The sequence below is a fragment of the Capra hircus genome, chromosome 14 (genome assembly GCF_001704415.2).
Source record: "Capra hircus breed San Clemente chromosome 14, ASM170441v1, whole genome shotgun sequence".
NCBI lineage: Eukaryota > Metazoa > Chordata > Mammalia > Artiodactyla > Bovidae > Capra > Capra hircus.
The window spans coordinates 12,833,001-12,848,538 of record NC_030821.1 but is presented as its reverse complement, the minus strand read 5'-3'; the positions used below and the strand labels follow the sequence as shown (position 1 = coordinate 12,848,538).

The following is a 15,538-nucleotide window of genomic DNA, read 5'->3' as shown; positions in this document are numbered from 1 at the left end:
GCCTAGCCATCACCGATGCCCCTGTCCCTTCCTCTGAGCCTATGTCTCTGTTCTCTGTTGTTGTCTGTGTACAAGTCATAGGTCATTAGAATGGGCCTGCGGGAGTCGAGAGAGGTCCTCATTAAAAAGGAGGACATCAGGGACTTCCCTGGTGATCCGGTGGCTAAGAGTCTGTGCTCCCAATGACGGGGGCTGGCATTCGGGCCCTGGTTGGGGAACTAGATCCCACGCACAGCAGCTAAAGATCCCTCATATTGCCATGAAGATCGAAGATCCCACGTGCTACAAGTAAGACTCAGCACAGCCAAATGAATAATGAATATTAAAAACAAAAAAAGAGTACATCAGAATCGACTATTCAGCTTCAGTTGCTAACACATTGGCTCCTGAATCCACAGGCCATATGCAAATATTATGAACGTCATCCTGATTACTCTCTAATAGTTTTATACACTTAGATGAGGCCCTTAGCAGCAGGATATTCTAATGGAAGCTATTATAATGAAACAAAAATTTTTTATGTACAGAGATTCTTTCAATTTTAAAAGAAAATCACTTTAGACAAAACTTTGATCCTATAACAGAGCAAATCTGTCCAGCTGTAAACCAAATTCCAAGATTGGCCACCTCCTATTTTCAGCAGCTGGCAGGAGTACCCTTAACGAGATTTATGGACATCTCTTTTTCTTCAGCCCATATGGTATAAAATAAAACCAACCTAGACTCCTTCATAAGCTTTATGTAGTCACTTGAGTCTCAGAAATGGTTCCTCTAACACGCAGCAATGTTTTGCCTGGTGATGAGTCCTCTGTAAATAGTTAACCAACGTTGTGCGTTATAGAAACCAACATATGAATAAATGAAACAATACTGGAAATACTAGGAAAACAATCTGAACGCATTAATCACAGCACTATGAAGACACGTTCAGGCTGCTGTAACAGAATACCATAGACTTAGTGGTTTATAAATGATAGAAATTTATTTCTGACAGTTCTGGAGACTAGGAAATCCCAAATCAAGCTGCTGGCCAATCAAGTGTCTGACGAGGATCCACCCTCATCAGGGTTTATAGACGGCCATCTTCCCACTGTGCCCTCAGATGGCAGAAGAGGGCAAGGGAGTTCTCTGAGGTCTCTTTCATAAGGGCATTGATTCCATTCATGAGGGCTCCACTTTCATGAGCTAATCACCTCCCAAAGGCCTCACCTCCAAATATCACCACATGAGAGGATTAGAATTTAGCATATGAATTTAAGGAGACAGGAACATTCAATCTATATCATATACTAAGGATAATAAAGGTGAATAAATTAACTCAGAAGATTCAAAACTCAACACCAGCCTAGAAAGTCGGGCTAAGCAAAGGAGGCTGATAAACAGGAAAAGCATTGTCTGACGTTATTATACAGAACACCAGTTTGAGGTTTCAACCTCAGTGAGCTTTTTGCAGTTCACCTCTCACTTCCTCTTTTGTCCCCAGCTTTCCTCTTTTCATCGGAGAGATTGGGGCTTCCTCTTCCAGAACTCCAGTTAGCTAACCAGCCTAAAACTGGGCAGATCTGCAAGCCAGGACTGTTCCAATCGATAGTGGCTAAGGCTCCTCCTGTGAAAATGTGTATGCTGAGATCTAATTGTAAACATTTTCTGATTCTAGTGTGTCTCCTAATGGAATGCTCTGTCTTGGCACGGCTAGGGACATATGGCATCCTACAGACCAGCACCTGTGGACAATGGACGTCCTTCGGCAGGGCGGGTTGGGGAGCTCCAAGGGAAAGAACGGAAGGGTATGTGTGGGTGGGATTTGTGGGGAGGCCTGTGTGTCTAAATTGAAAACTCTAGTCTTTTCCTCCTATTTGAAGGGAAAATCTCAGTTCAGTCTATTTCCTGTGTATTTTTTTCGCTACTCACAGAGGACAACTTCTGACACTTCTGGGTACCAAATGCACGTGGGGTTTCCCCCACAACAATGAGTATGTCTCCAATACAAGCTGAGTGGCCTGCAGTTTAACTCCTCTGATACCATCTACCCAGAGAGAGCGTCAGATCCCACGGGTTCAGGCCTCAGTCTTACAAGACTGCCTTCCCTTCCTCACCACACACACACACACACACACACACACAACACCACACTCCAGTTGAAAGTCATCTGAAAGCCCAGGTGCTTTCTGAGCTTCTGACCAACTGGCTGTAGATTGGAAGTTTCAATGACTCTCTCCCCTGGATTCAGTTAATTTGCTACAGCAATTCGACAGAACTCAGGAACACTTAGATAAACCAGTTTGTTAAAGACATGATAAAAGATACAAATGAACAGTCAAATGAGGAGATACCTAGGGCGAGGTCTGGGAGGGTTCTGAGCACAGGAGCTTTCATTCCTGTGGAGCTGGATTGTGTCACCCTCTCCGAAAGTTGTACTATTGGAATTTTATTGAGGTTTCATCATATACACGTGATGGATCATTAACTACATTTTCAGCCCTTCCTCCTTCTTAGGAAAATGAGGGGCCAGGCTGAACATTCCAAGCTTCTAACAATGGCTTGTTCTTTCGGGTGACCGGCTCTCAACTTGGAACCACCCAGAAGCCCACCTAGAGTTGCTCCATTAGAACAAAAGACGGTCCTGTCACTCAGGAAATTACAAATATTTCAGGAGCTCTGTGTCAGGAGCCAGGAGCAAAGACTATTGTATATTTTCTATTGTCTCACAGTGTTCCACCATAATTTCTGAAAGGGACTGGAAGCAAGGCATCAAGGCACGCTGATAGAGTACTGGTAAGAACACACCTCCGATTCGGGAGGAGTGAGTGGCCGAGGGCACCTGTAAGGGTGCATGAACCAAGCGTTTGTGCCCAGTCACTTGCTCAGTCCGACTCTTTGCAACCCCGCAGCCTGTGGCCACCAACCTCCTCTGTCCATGGAATTTTCCAGGCAAGAATACTGGAGTGGGTTACCATTTCCTCCTCCAGGGGTTCCTCCTGACCCAGGGATCGAACCTGTGTCTCTTGCATCTCCTGCATTCGCAGGTGGATTCTTTACCACTGTGCCACCTGAGAAGCCCTTTTGAATCAAGAATAATCAATAAAAGTTATCACAGTGGCTTAAAACTTTTAACTATATGTTCAAAACTTTAAGTATATGTTCAAAACTTTAACTATATGTTCAAAACTTTTAACTATACAAAATATATATATATCTTATATACACATATATAAATGCTATATACATACTATATATGTATGTATTTGAAGGGCTTCCCTAGTGGCTCAGTGGTAAAGAATCTGTCTGCAGTGCAGGACACGAAGGGGACGTGGACTTGAGCATGGAGTTGGGAAGATCCCCTGGAGGAGGGCGTGGCAACCCACTCCAATATTCTTGCCTGGGAAATCCCCCAGACAGAGGAGCCTGGAGGGTTACAGTTCTTAGGGTCGTAAAGAGTTGGACACAACTGAAGCCACTGACCATGAGCACATATATTTCAGGAAACCGGATAGAATGATAAGCATTCAATCCTGAATAGTTATTATTTCTGGGTGACAGAGAAGCAGTGCATTCGGGGAGAGACACGCAAGGGAATTCAACTCTGTTTGGGAGTTTTATTTCTGAAACTGAGTGGTGGTCACACAGGTGTTATTGGCACCATCTGTTCACAGTGATGTCTATTTCTTTTAATTTCTTGGTTTTAATGACTACTAAACACTGATAGATATAACGCACATCAACAAGAGCTCTGTTTAGTCCCCAATTTGTTTCTTGTGCCTGGTTAGTCTTTTTTTAAATTGTGGTAGAATATACGTGACATAAAATTTACCATTTTAACCACATTGAAGTTGTTTTAACGGTACTGGCTCACATGTGATAGATGCATAAGGAGTGGTGATAATATAACACAGAAACCAAGCTGGTTTATGTGCAATTGTTCCAGTATGTTGATATTTTGAAGCCATTGGCGCAGGCTTTCTTGCAAAGGGAAAGCCCTCATCATATTTGAGCATCACAGGGAGAAACTGGAAACCCCACAGAAGCGCCTTCCTTTAGTGGCTGATTTAGTGGCTTAAGATCCTCTACGTTTTTTGCTCTTTTAATCTGTCTAGGGAAGTTAGGAGTACAGATGAGAAAGCAATGAGGACATTTTTCTTTAGTTTTAAATAAAGTAAATTAAGAAAGCTACCTCTAGATTATATTTTTCGTTTGGGAGAAAAGAGTCTCTTTGGAAGCAAATTTAGGACCCTGGTTTCTAAGGAGGAATCAGGCTACAAGGCTGCAAAGAAAGGCCTGCCATGTGGTTGACTGCAAATGTGAACGGAGATTGAACTGTGCTAGGATATTTTCCTGAATGGTTATCATTTTTATCAGGGCTCTACTTGCTAACTTCTGAAGATTTTGAGTGGCCTGTTCCTAGTTTTTCTGTTTTTCCCATAAGTACTTTTCATGCATGATTTGGGTAGACATGAAATTTTTCAAAAATACAAAAGAATTGTTATTACGCTTTACACATACTTGTAAGTTCTAAATATTCAGTTAAAAAAATTAAGGTTGCAAAGGAGAAATAATCTAAGTTTGGCAATTATTTACATTCAGCTTTCCATATCCATAGTTCTCTGAATCCACAGACTTAACAAGCCATGAAGCAAAAATATTTGAAAAAAAATTCCACAAAATTTCAAGTAGCAAAATTTGAATTTACCATGTCCTAGCATTTACATTGCATTGGTAATATAAGGTATCCAGAGGTGTTTAAAGTGTGCAGGATGATGTGTGTAGGTTGTATACAATCTGAGCATCCACAGATTTAGGTATCTGTAATGGAGTGTGTGTGTGTGTGTGCTTGGGAGCAGCAGGGTTCTGAACCAATCCCACACAGATACAAAGGACAACTGTATTTTCTCTCTTGTTTTCTGGGCTGATGTTAACCCAGGGGTTAAGAAAATCAAAATGACTTAATAAGGAAAACGTGTCAATATCACACAACATAAGCTTCCAAATACAGGGTTTCGTAAGCAGAGTGGCATAATGATGTCTTCAAGGACTAAATCACTTTTCATCTTCCTCATCTGCCATCCTCAATACCTTGGTTTTCATCCACAGCTTGTGCCCAAATCGTCACAGGATGGCTGCCACAGCTCCAAACCTCACACTGTGATACAGCTTTGTTCAAAGGTAAAAAGAAGTTTTTGCTTTAGAGTCTTTTTCTTTAAGGAGGAAACTCTTTCCATAAGTCCGCCTGCAGATTTCCCTTTAGTTTCTTTTGGCCAGAGTTGAATCACATGGTTATCCCTTAGCTGCAGGAGAGTCTAGTAATGAATATCTGGCAATTTCAGCCTTTAGAGAGGGAGGCAGTTCTACCAGCAAGGAAAACACATTGGGAATGACTTGGGTAGGCAGCCAGCAGTGTCAGGCAAGGCAGAAGGTAACCAGACAGGTCTGTCTGCAGACCTCTGCCCCATGATGTCAACTGAAGATTCTTCCAGCTCTTAAATTGCCTTCCATCACAAACACTAATATAGCCACACCCTCAAACTCACCCTGTACCTTCCTGCTTCCCATCTTTGTACACAGTTCCCTCAGCCTGGGATTCTGTCTCCTTCCACATCTGCGTTTAGTCGTAGAGTCCGCGCTTTAAAATGTCATTCAAACACCACTGTGTCAGTAGAGACAATAAGTGGTCAAACTTCACGACTCTTCCTTCAATCTGCTGTAGCTAGGGAACTCCTCATGGGGTCTAGGACAGGATCTGCAAAGTCTCAAGTCTGGTGAGTGAACCCGCTTTGTCCTCTGGGCTGCAGAAGGAAGTGTGATAGAAAACATTTCTCTTCACTTGGTGGTGGTGGTGGGGTGGGGGGCAGGGGGGTGGGATTTGGAAGAAGTGATACTACACAAAAGAGCTACCCCAAAGGTTAATGTTGTCTTTATTCTGTTTCTTACCCAAGTCATGTAGGAAATTTACCAAAAGTCATTATTTTCCTCTCCCTAATTGTTTGAATGACTGCTTTAACCCTTTCAAATTCTTTAACTTGTAAGCACTGATCTTTATGGATTTTTAAACAGCTTCTCAAAATTACTGAAAGTTAATAATGGTTGAAACTGGGTGAAAGGTACATGGTAGAATTTATTACACTATTCTATTTTTGTCTATGTTTAGAATTTCCTTAAATAAAATATGAATTGTTCTCCATGTTCAGAACCTTTGAAGCCAAAGGCTATGAATTTAAGAAAAACTATAGTAAACATTCAAGTGGGATGTTACCCATGGGAAATTAACTTCCACTCCGTCTAGACATAAAATCTGCAGGCCCTGTGGCAGGGTTTTCTTCTTTGCTTCTCCAGACTCAATGAAGCTCTAGTCTTCCATTTACTTTGGACAAAAGAGTGCCAGCGTAGTGTGTGAACTTATCTTAGCTCATCATAAAGTTATTTCTTTTTTTAATTGACTGGGGATCAAACCTGCCCCCCCACCCCCACCCCATCCATGGAAGTGCTGAGCCCCAATCACTAGACCACCAGGGAAGTCCTAAAGTTCATTTTTGATAAGCACTTGTTTTCTTTCCATTAAATAATTCCTTGGCCATTTGGGCTTTTGTCAAGTGGGATCCACATTTGCTCAAAAAAGCCAGAAAACATTCATTTTTTAAAATTAATAATAACTTTGATTCAACTGACACCCAAATTTGGCAACAACAGTTAACACAATTTTTTTAGTTGAGATAACAACTGCTCAAGTGATCTAAGTGAAACGTCTTTTCAGTTAATAAACAGGGAACTGCAGAGGCTGCATCTTATCACATTCTTTTGTACCAGATATACACAGTAGAGCTTCCCCCCTTGTTTCCTCTCTGAAAAGTTCTGTCTGTTCCCCATGGCTTAGGTTAAATTCTGCCTCCACTGTAAAACCTGAGGCCTCTGTTATTAAAAAAAACAAACAAACAAAAAAAAAAACAAAACTTTTTATTACAAACTTCTTAGTTCAATCTAACTAGTATTGAACCCTTATTATATGGAGGCAATAGGTTGAAAAGCAGTTATCTGCCCACTCACCAAATTCATTTGGGAGGCATGTTAAAAATAAATTCCCTAGTCCCTTCCCTAGAGATCAATCCTATTTTGCTAGCTCCGTGGTGAGCCCTGAATCTGCGCTTTAATAGGGTCTTCTTTGGTGGCTCAGAAGGTAAAGAATCTGCCTGCAATGCAGGAGACACAAGTTCAATCCCTGAGTCGGAAAGATCCCCTGGAGAAGGTAAGGGCTACCCACTCGAGTATTCTTGCCTGGAGAATCCCATGGATGGAGCACCCTGATGGGCTACAGTCCATGAAGTCGCGAAGAGCTGTTCAGAACTGAGCGACTGACGCTTTCACTTTCACTCACCTGGTGATTCTTTAGCCCAGGCAAGTTTGGGAAACAAGGTAGAGTGCTTAAGCCATGGGCCCTGGACACCTCTGAAAGCAGACTGCCTGGGTTTGAATTCTGGTTCCACCACTCACAGTGTGGTCTTAGAAAAGTTACTTAGTATCTATAAACCTCAGTTTTTCTCATTTGTAAAATGATAGTAACAATAATATCTGTCTCACAGCACTGTTCAGTTCAGTTCAGTTGCTCAGTCGTGTCCGACTCTTTGCGACCCCATGAATCGAAGCACGCCAGGCCTCCCTGTCCATCACCAGCTCCCAGAGTTCACTCAGACTCACGTCCATCGAGTCCGTGATGCCATCCAGCCATCTCATCCTCTGCCCCCAATCCCTCCCAGCATCAGAGTCTTTTCCAATGAGTCAACTCTTCTCATGAAGCGGCCAAAGTACTGGAGTTTCAGCTTTAGCATAATGTGGTGAGGTTTAAATGGGGTAATAGTAGTACAAGATTTGGGGGACCTGATTTAAGATAAATAATTGCAAACACATTTTAAATTTGCAAATTTTACAAAAACATATGATCATATGAACACATTACCAGGATCCCTCTCCGGGGCCCTGAAGTTTTATCAACTTCCTAGAAAATCCTCTGCTAAGTAGCCACTATTTTATTGTGCTCAGGCTTTGTGTATATCGTTCTATTTTGTTTCTGTGATGACCCCACAAGGAAAGTATTATTTCCACTTTGTAGTATATCAATAGGAATCAAAACAAGTTTAGGGGACTTCCCTGGCACTCCAGTGGTCAAGACTCCGTGCTCCTACTGCAGGGGCATGGGTTCGATCCCTGGTTGGGGAAATAAGATCCATTGTGTTGCATGGCTCGCCCAAAAAGACCAAACAAACAAAAAAAGCCCCAGAGGCTTAGGGGAGACGGGGTCCTGCCCAGGACTATATCAGAAACAGGAGAATCAAACCCAAGTCTACCATGTGTCAGAACCCACTTGTGGTGTCAGGGCCAAATACTAGACATTCACACTCTGGCCGCTTTTTATGTGAATGATCTTGTCAAAGTTAAAAAGAGATAATAGAGTAAAGAGACTTTTTAAATTTATTTTTTATTATCACTATAGTTGATTTACATTGTTGGGTTGATTTCTGCTATACAACAAAGTGAGTCAGGTTTATACATTTACACACATTCTTTTCCATTATGGTTTATCCTAAGATGTCGAATATAGTTCCCTGTGCTATTCAGTGGATATATGGAGACTAAAGTTGATCGGCTTCTCTGTGTCATGGTGGAACACTATGAAGCTGGGACTGTTCTCAGCTGTGTAGTCAGAACATCAAGGTTAAGCAACCAATTGCTTAACTGAATCCACGGGAGGCTGACCGGGCACGTCATGCCAGTGTGTTTGTGGGCAATGGGAGAGTGCCTACCTAGTCGTCAGCCCAAACAAGGGGGCCAAAGGGAAGGTCAGAGGACAGTTTAGTAAATCTGGGGTCAGAAATCAGAGTTGGGTGCCATGGTGAGATATTTTCATCAAGGTAGGCTAACCGAATGAATAACTGTTTTTCCATGGGGCAGACGCACCTGCCCAAGGAATAGGGGTGGAGGTCAGGAATCAGAGCATCAGCTCTCTTAAGAAAGCAGTGGCTAGACGGCAACACATTCTTACTCTGTGAAAGTGAAAGTCACTCAGCTGTGTCTGACTCTTTGTGACCCCTCGGACTATACAGTCCATGGAATTCTCCAGGCCAGAATACTGGAGTGTGTAGGTATTCCTTCTCCAGTGGATCTTCCCGACCCAGGGATCGAAACAGGGTCTCCTGCATTGCAGGAGGATTCTTTACTAACTAAGCTACTTATTCTGTAGTCCTCCTTTTAAAGTGCATGTCCACAAGCACAGTTTGTAGGACTATTTTGGTTATAAGTGTCTAAAAGCCCAACTCAGCCTGACTTAGGAAATGTGTCAACTTGCATAAATGAAAAATCAAAGGGCAGAAGAGCTGGCCTCATCAAGCCTAAGTTGGGGTTCAGATCATCTCCTCCCTTCCATATGCTGCTGAGTTCTCAGGCTCCACTGGGAAGCAAGATGGCTATAGCTATTGCAACCAACCAAGTTCAAGTTCAAGTTCCACCTGGGAAAAGAGAGTAGTAGTAGGTGGCTTCAGTTTACCTGGCTTAATCACTTGCTCACTTTTGGCCAATCACGACGCAAAAGGAATGTGGCACGCTGACTGCTGTGGGCCTTGATCGTGTGCCATGACTCTTGAGACAAAGGTGGAGCTCAGCACTTTGTAGTTTGATGACGGGCTGGATGCCCAAACCGATAAAAGGCACTCTTGCTGGAAAAACGGGGAAGAGAGGCAAACAAACATCCATTAAGGCAGGGCTTCATGCCCAAGACATCACAGGACAGCTGAGGGTGTTCGTTTTCTTCTGAGACACACCGCCTTCAGGATACACCCCAGTCAGCTTCTTTGAGCCTGGGTGTCTCCCACAGACCCTTTCTTAAAGCAGGCAATTTCTACAGTTGACTAATCTCCTTTAAAATGAGTGGTTCAATTTTCCCACCCATCATGAAAGAAGTATGCTCTTTAAAAATATACATATATAACACATAAATTTATGAAGAATAAAAAGGTAATTATACAATCTCACCATGTAAACAAAACCACTATTTTTTATGGACTTCATCCCAGTCCGTCTTCCATGGATAGTTTGTCTTATTTTCACTGCTGTCATTCTCCTGCACATATTTCTTCTTTTTTCCTTCACACTGTATTATAAACATCTTTCCAGATTATTACCTAGACTTCATGCATATAATAACTTCATAAAGATATTTTAAAAGATATTATAAAAGCAATACATTTGTGGGGAAATAACGCAAATAACACAGAAGTGCATGTGGTTAAAAAGTAAAATCACCAGATTTTAAGAATGTGGACTAAACTCATGCTGAAATCTCTACTTCCTCATAAGGCCACGAGAAGAAATTTTTAAAGGTATGGAAAGGAAAGAAAGAAGGAAGTCGGGGGAGGGAAGGTATGGATGGAAGAAAGAGAAGGGGAAAAGTGTAAGATAATAGAGCTGCTCTAAAGAAAAGCAAGGGCCCACTCCAGAATGGCTGGGCAGCAATCCTTAAGAAGGTGGAGAAGGGAAACTGCATGGTAAGCAGAGACACACCATGTCATAATGTCTACATGGGAACTGATGCAGTCAGACCACAGAGGTGTAGGCAAAGGAGGAACCCTGGGGGTAGAAGGTGAGCTCACCCAGCCTCTGAAAATGGCTAACACCATCCAAAACCTCAACACAAGGAGGAACTTGGACCTGAGACAACAATCAGCAGCTCAATGAGAACTCAAAAATTATGGATTTCAGATCCTCATAGACAATGGCCCCAGCTGCACGCTGGAATCACCAGGGAGCTGACATGTCCTCTGCTCCCCAGACCTGACTACATGGGCTTCCCTGGTGGCTCAGAGGGTAAAGCGTCTGCCCACAGTGCGGGAGACCTGGGTTCGATCCCCCGGTTAGGAAGATCCTCTGGAGAAGGAAATGGAGACCCACTCTAGTACTCTTGCCTGGAAAGTGCCATGGACAGAGGAGCCTGGTAGGTTACAGTCAATGGGATGGCGAAGGGTCAGTACACGACTGAGCAACTTCCCTTCTCAGACCTCGCTATCCCCTAGTTAAGTCAGAATTCCTTAGGGTTAGACCCAAGCATCAGTATTTTTAGTGTTCCCAGTGATTGCAATGTGCAGCCAAGGTTGATCTCAGCTGTTCTGTTGGGAATTATTTCCATGAAATGAAAACACGAGGCTTCGAGACAATAGATGATCGTTAGCAAGAATCAGCTAAAGATGATAAAAATAAATGATTGTTGACAGAAAAAAATTAATAATGGTCTGAATATCAGACTGGACACAACCTTGAAGGCTGTCTCTCCAGATGATTAAGTTCCCAGAGTTCGTTCAGCCTCCTTCTTCCCTCCTGCCTTCTCTCCTTCTTTTTCTCTGTTCCTGGCCCTACACCGTACACGTGTAGCCACAGAGCACCACACAAAAGTCTCCAGACAAGGTCAACCAAGACAGTTTCCAGGTGACCAGCAGCTACAGGTCACGGGAGATCTGTGAATTCTATCTTACTGCCCTGGCTCATCTCTGCCTGAGTCTTGGCAGGATTTGAAGTCGGGGCCTAGGAGGCACCTCTGGAACTTTCCGTGAGGGTACACCTGGAGACCTTGGGAGAAGGAATAGTTCAGTAGACATCTCACCGTGCCTTCATCTTTGCTCTTCTCCTTCCCCACGTCACCCTAGGAAGGTAAAATCTGGCTAAAATGATTAATTAGGACAGCTTTATGACTCAAGAAAGCCACGTGCAGAGTGTGAATGAAAGGGGACCTCCATCTCACCCACCTCTCTGTCTCTGCCTGACCCCAGCAGCTATAGGAGGGCAGAGAGATGGTTGCCCTCTCCTTGGAGTAACTCAGCATTTGGATGGCACGGCTAGGACTGGCACACACACACACACACACACGCAGGTGATGATCTTGGTAGGCAGGAGGGGGAGCAGCAAGAAGCTGGCTTTCTGGAGACGTAGGTTTGACTTCCAGGCTGGCACTTACTCCTTTTTATCCTATAATGCCTTGGGCTTGAAGCTCAGGTCAATGCTAGAGGCAAATGTTTCACTGAAGCATTCAGAGACTCAGAGTCTGCTCTGGGAGTAATATTACCCACCTCCCAGTACAGGGCTCAAGATTAAACCGGATACTGTAAAGCCCCCAGGGCAGGGAAGGTGCTCAACAGATGGCCACTCAGTCTGCCTTCCAAAGGAGGCAGCCACCACTGCAACCGTGTCTGTCACTAACCGGAAGCTGCTGTCTCTGAGAAATGAGAGCTGAAACACACAGGTGACGCATTCTCCAAACTGTTTTATAGCCACGAACTCTTGCTACATACATATATTTTGCATATTTTCAATACCCTGTTGATTCCCACTTTTAGGGCTATAAAATCATCTCAATGCATGCAGCTTTCTCCAGATACCTTATATACACTGGATTTCATTTTGCCAATGATAAAGGGAGTAAATTTCGTTTTGGAAGGCCACCAGCACTGTGGGTCTAACAAGACCTTCTGAAAAATTCCATCCACCAGTAAACTTGAATCTGAGGGATCCTGGCCGGGCCCTCACTGATAACCCATTAATCTGCATGAGATTTCTATCTGGAAGTATAGCAGACATTCCAGCAATAAGTTTTTTGGTTCAACTTTTATATTTTGAGATCACAGGCAGTTTTAAGGGATAGCACAGAGGTAGCAGGTGTGCTTAGCAGTTCCCCCCAATGGTGACACCTTACAAAACCAGCACAAGATCAGAACTGGGACAGTGACACTGAGACAGGCAAAAGACCGAACTTCTCCATCATCACGTTGTCCTTTTAAATCCATACCCACCTCCAACCCCTCCTTAAGCCCTGGCAACCACTTTTCTGGTCTCCATATCTATAACTGCATTCTTGTCATTTCAGGAATGTTATATAAATATTACAAAATTCTACAAATTATAAATGCTGGAGAGGGTATGGAGAAAAGAGAAACCCTCCAACGGTGTTGGTGGGAATGTAAATTGGTGCAGCCTTCGTGGAAAACAGCATGGAGACTCCTTAAAAAGCCAAGAGTGAACATGTAGTTCAGTGATCCCATTCCTGAGCATATACCCAGAAAAGATGAAAACCCTAATTGGAAAAGATACATGTATCACAATATTCATAGCAGCATTATTTACAATAGCCAAGCCATGGAATCAACCCAAATGCCCATCAACAGATGACTGACAAAGAACATGTATCAACAGTGTATATATTAATATATATTACATATGTTAGCCATTGAAAAGAATGAAATATTGCCATTTGCAGCAGCACGGGTGGACCCAGAGAATATTATACTTGGTGAATTAAGTCAGATGGAAATATTAATAGTATATAATATCACTTATATATGGAATCTAAAAAATAGTACGAATGAGTCTATATACAAAACAGTAACAGACTGACAGGCATAGACAACAAATTTTACAGTTATTAAAGTGGGGAGGGAGTATAGGATTATTACATTACTTGATCATTCTGCAAACTACTATGGAGAATTAGCGACAAGGATTTACTGCATAACACAGGGAATTATGGGCCTTCCTGGAGGCTCAGCAGTAAAGAATCCACCTGCCAATGCAGGAAATGCAGGTTCGATCCCTAGGTTGGGAAGATCCCCTAGAGAAGGACATGGCAATCCACTCCAGACAGAGAAGCCTCACGAGCTACAGTCCCTAGGGTCACAAAGTCGGACATGACTGAAGCGACAGAGCACGCACTCACACCTGCACAGGGGATTATATTCAATGTCCTGTAATAATATATAATGGAATATAACCTGAAAAAAAATGTATATAACTCAATCACTTTGCTGTACACCTGAAACTAACACAATATTGTAAATCAACTATACTTTGATTTTTAAAAAGAATATTGCAGAAGTGGAATGTTGCCACATGTAATCTTTCACCATTGACTTTTTTTTCTCTGGAGATTCATCCAGGTCATTGCCTGTTTCAATAGCCTCTTCCGTTTCACTGCTGTGTCATGTCCAGATTATGAATGTACCACAGCTTGTTTACTGTTCACTCATCGAAAGACATATTCATTGCTTCTAATTCTGGGCTATTAAGAATTGAAGCTTCCACGAAGACTCATGTCCAGGTTTTTGGGTGATCACAAGCTTCCATTTCGCTGGATAAATGCTGCATCACATAGTAATTATATGTTTAATTTTAAAAGAAACAGCCAAAATGTTTTTCAGAGTGGTTGTACCATTTTACGTTCCAACCAGCAATATATGAGTGATCCAGTTTCTGTGCTTCCATTCTCGCCAGGATTTGGGATTGTCACTATGTTTTATTGAAGGTACTCTGATAAATGCGTAGTACCGTCTCACTGCGGGACTTGCATTTTCGTAATAACTAGGTCTAAGACTTCCCTGGTGGCGCAGATGGTAAAGTATCTGTTTACAATGTGGGAGACCCGGGTTCGATCCCTGGGTTGGGAAGATCCCCTGGAGAAGGAAGTGGCAATCCACTCCAGGACTACTGCCTGGAAAATCCCATGGACGAGGACCCTGGTAGGCTACAGTCCACGGGGTCGCAAAGAGTCGGACACGACTGAGCAGCTTCACTCTATTCACTATAATAACTAATGAGGTTGAACATCTTTTCATGTGTTTATCTGCCATTGTATAAATGCCTCTTCATATGCTTTGACCATATTTTAGTCAAAATTTTCATTGTTGAGTTTTGAGTTATTTATATGTTCTAGAAACCAATCCTTTGTAGGATACGCAGTTTGCAGTATGCTCTGATTTTGTAGCTTCTCTTTTCATTCTTTTAACAGGGCCTTTCTCAGAGCAGGTTTGTCATTTTGATGAAGTCTGATTTATCCATTTTTCCCTTTATGGATCTTACATTTGGTGTTAAGTCTAAGAACTTTTTGCCTAACTGTAGATTCTGAGATTTCTCGCCTACGTTCTTTTCTAAAAGTTCTATCATTTTACTTTTAAGTCCATGATCAATTTTGAGTTTATTTTTGTATAAGGCATGAGGGATAAGTGCAAGTGTTTTTGTTTGTTTGTTTGGGGAAGGTTTTTCCTTCAAGATGTCTAATTGCTCCAACACCATTTGTTGAAAAGATTATCTTTCATCAATCAAATTGCTTTCTCATCATCATCAAACATCAGCTAGCCCAACTTGTGTGGATCTATTTTGGGGTCCTCTGTTCTGTTTCAGTGATCTCTGTGGCTATACTTCCACCCATACCATACAATTTTGATTACTGTACCTATTAAACAAACGTTGAAGCTGCTTAGACTGAGTCCTCCTACATGACTCTTTCAAAATAGTTCTAGTTATTCTAAAATAAATCAGTTCAGTTCATTTCAGTTACTCAGCCATGTCTGACTCTTTGCGACCCCATAGACTGCAGCACGCCAGGCCTCCCTGTCTGTCACCAACTCCTGGACCTTACTCAAACTCATGACCATTGAGTCGGTGATGCCATCCAATCATCTCATCCTCTGTCATGCCCTTCTCTTCCCACCTTCAATCTTTCCCAGCATCAGGGTCTTTTCAA

The 15,538-nt window shown here is 42.6% G+C and overlaps 1 long non-coding RNA gene across 4 annotated transcripts in view; it reads right to left on the bottom strand.

Annotated features, from left to right (window-relative positions):
• The window catches only part of LOC102184166, a 55,826-nt gene that overhangs the window by 27,251 nt on the left and 13,037 nt on the right, over positions 1-15,538 (bottom strand). For 2 of the 4 annotated variants that reach the window (XR_001296526.2, XR_001296527.2), the window contains exon 3: positions 9,527-9,695. This is a non-coding gene — a long non-coding RNA (uncharacterized LOC102184166). Of the gene's footprint in view, positions 1-4,597; positions 5,781-9,140; positions 9,696-15,538 lie in introns of those variants that run through there. The other 2 variants (XR_001296528.2, XR_001296525.2) reach the window with 2 other exon arrangements.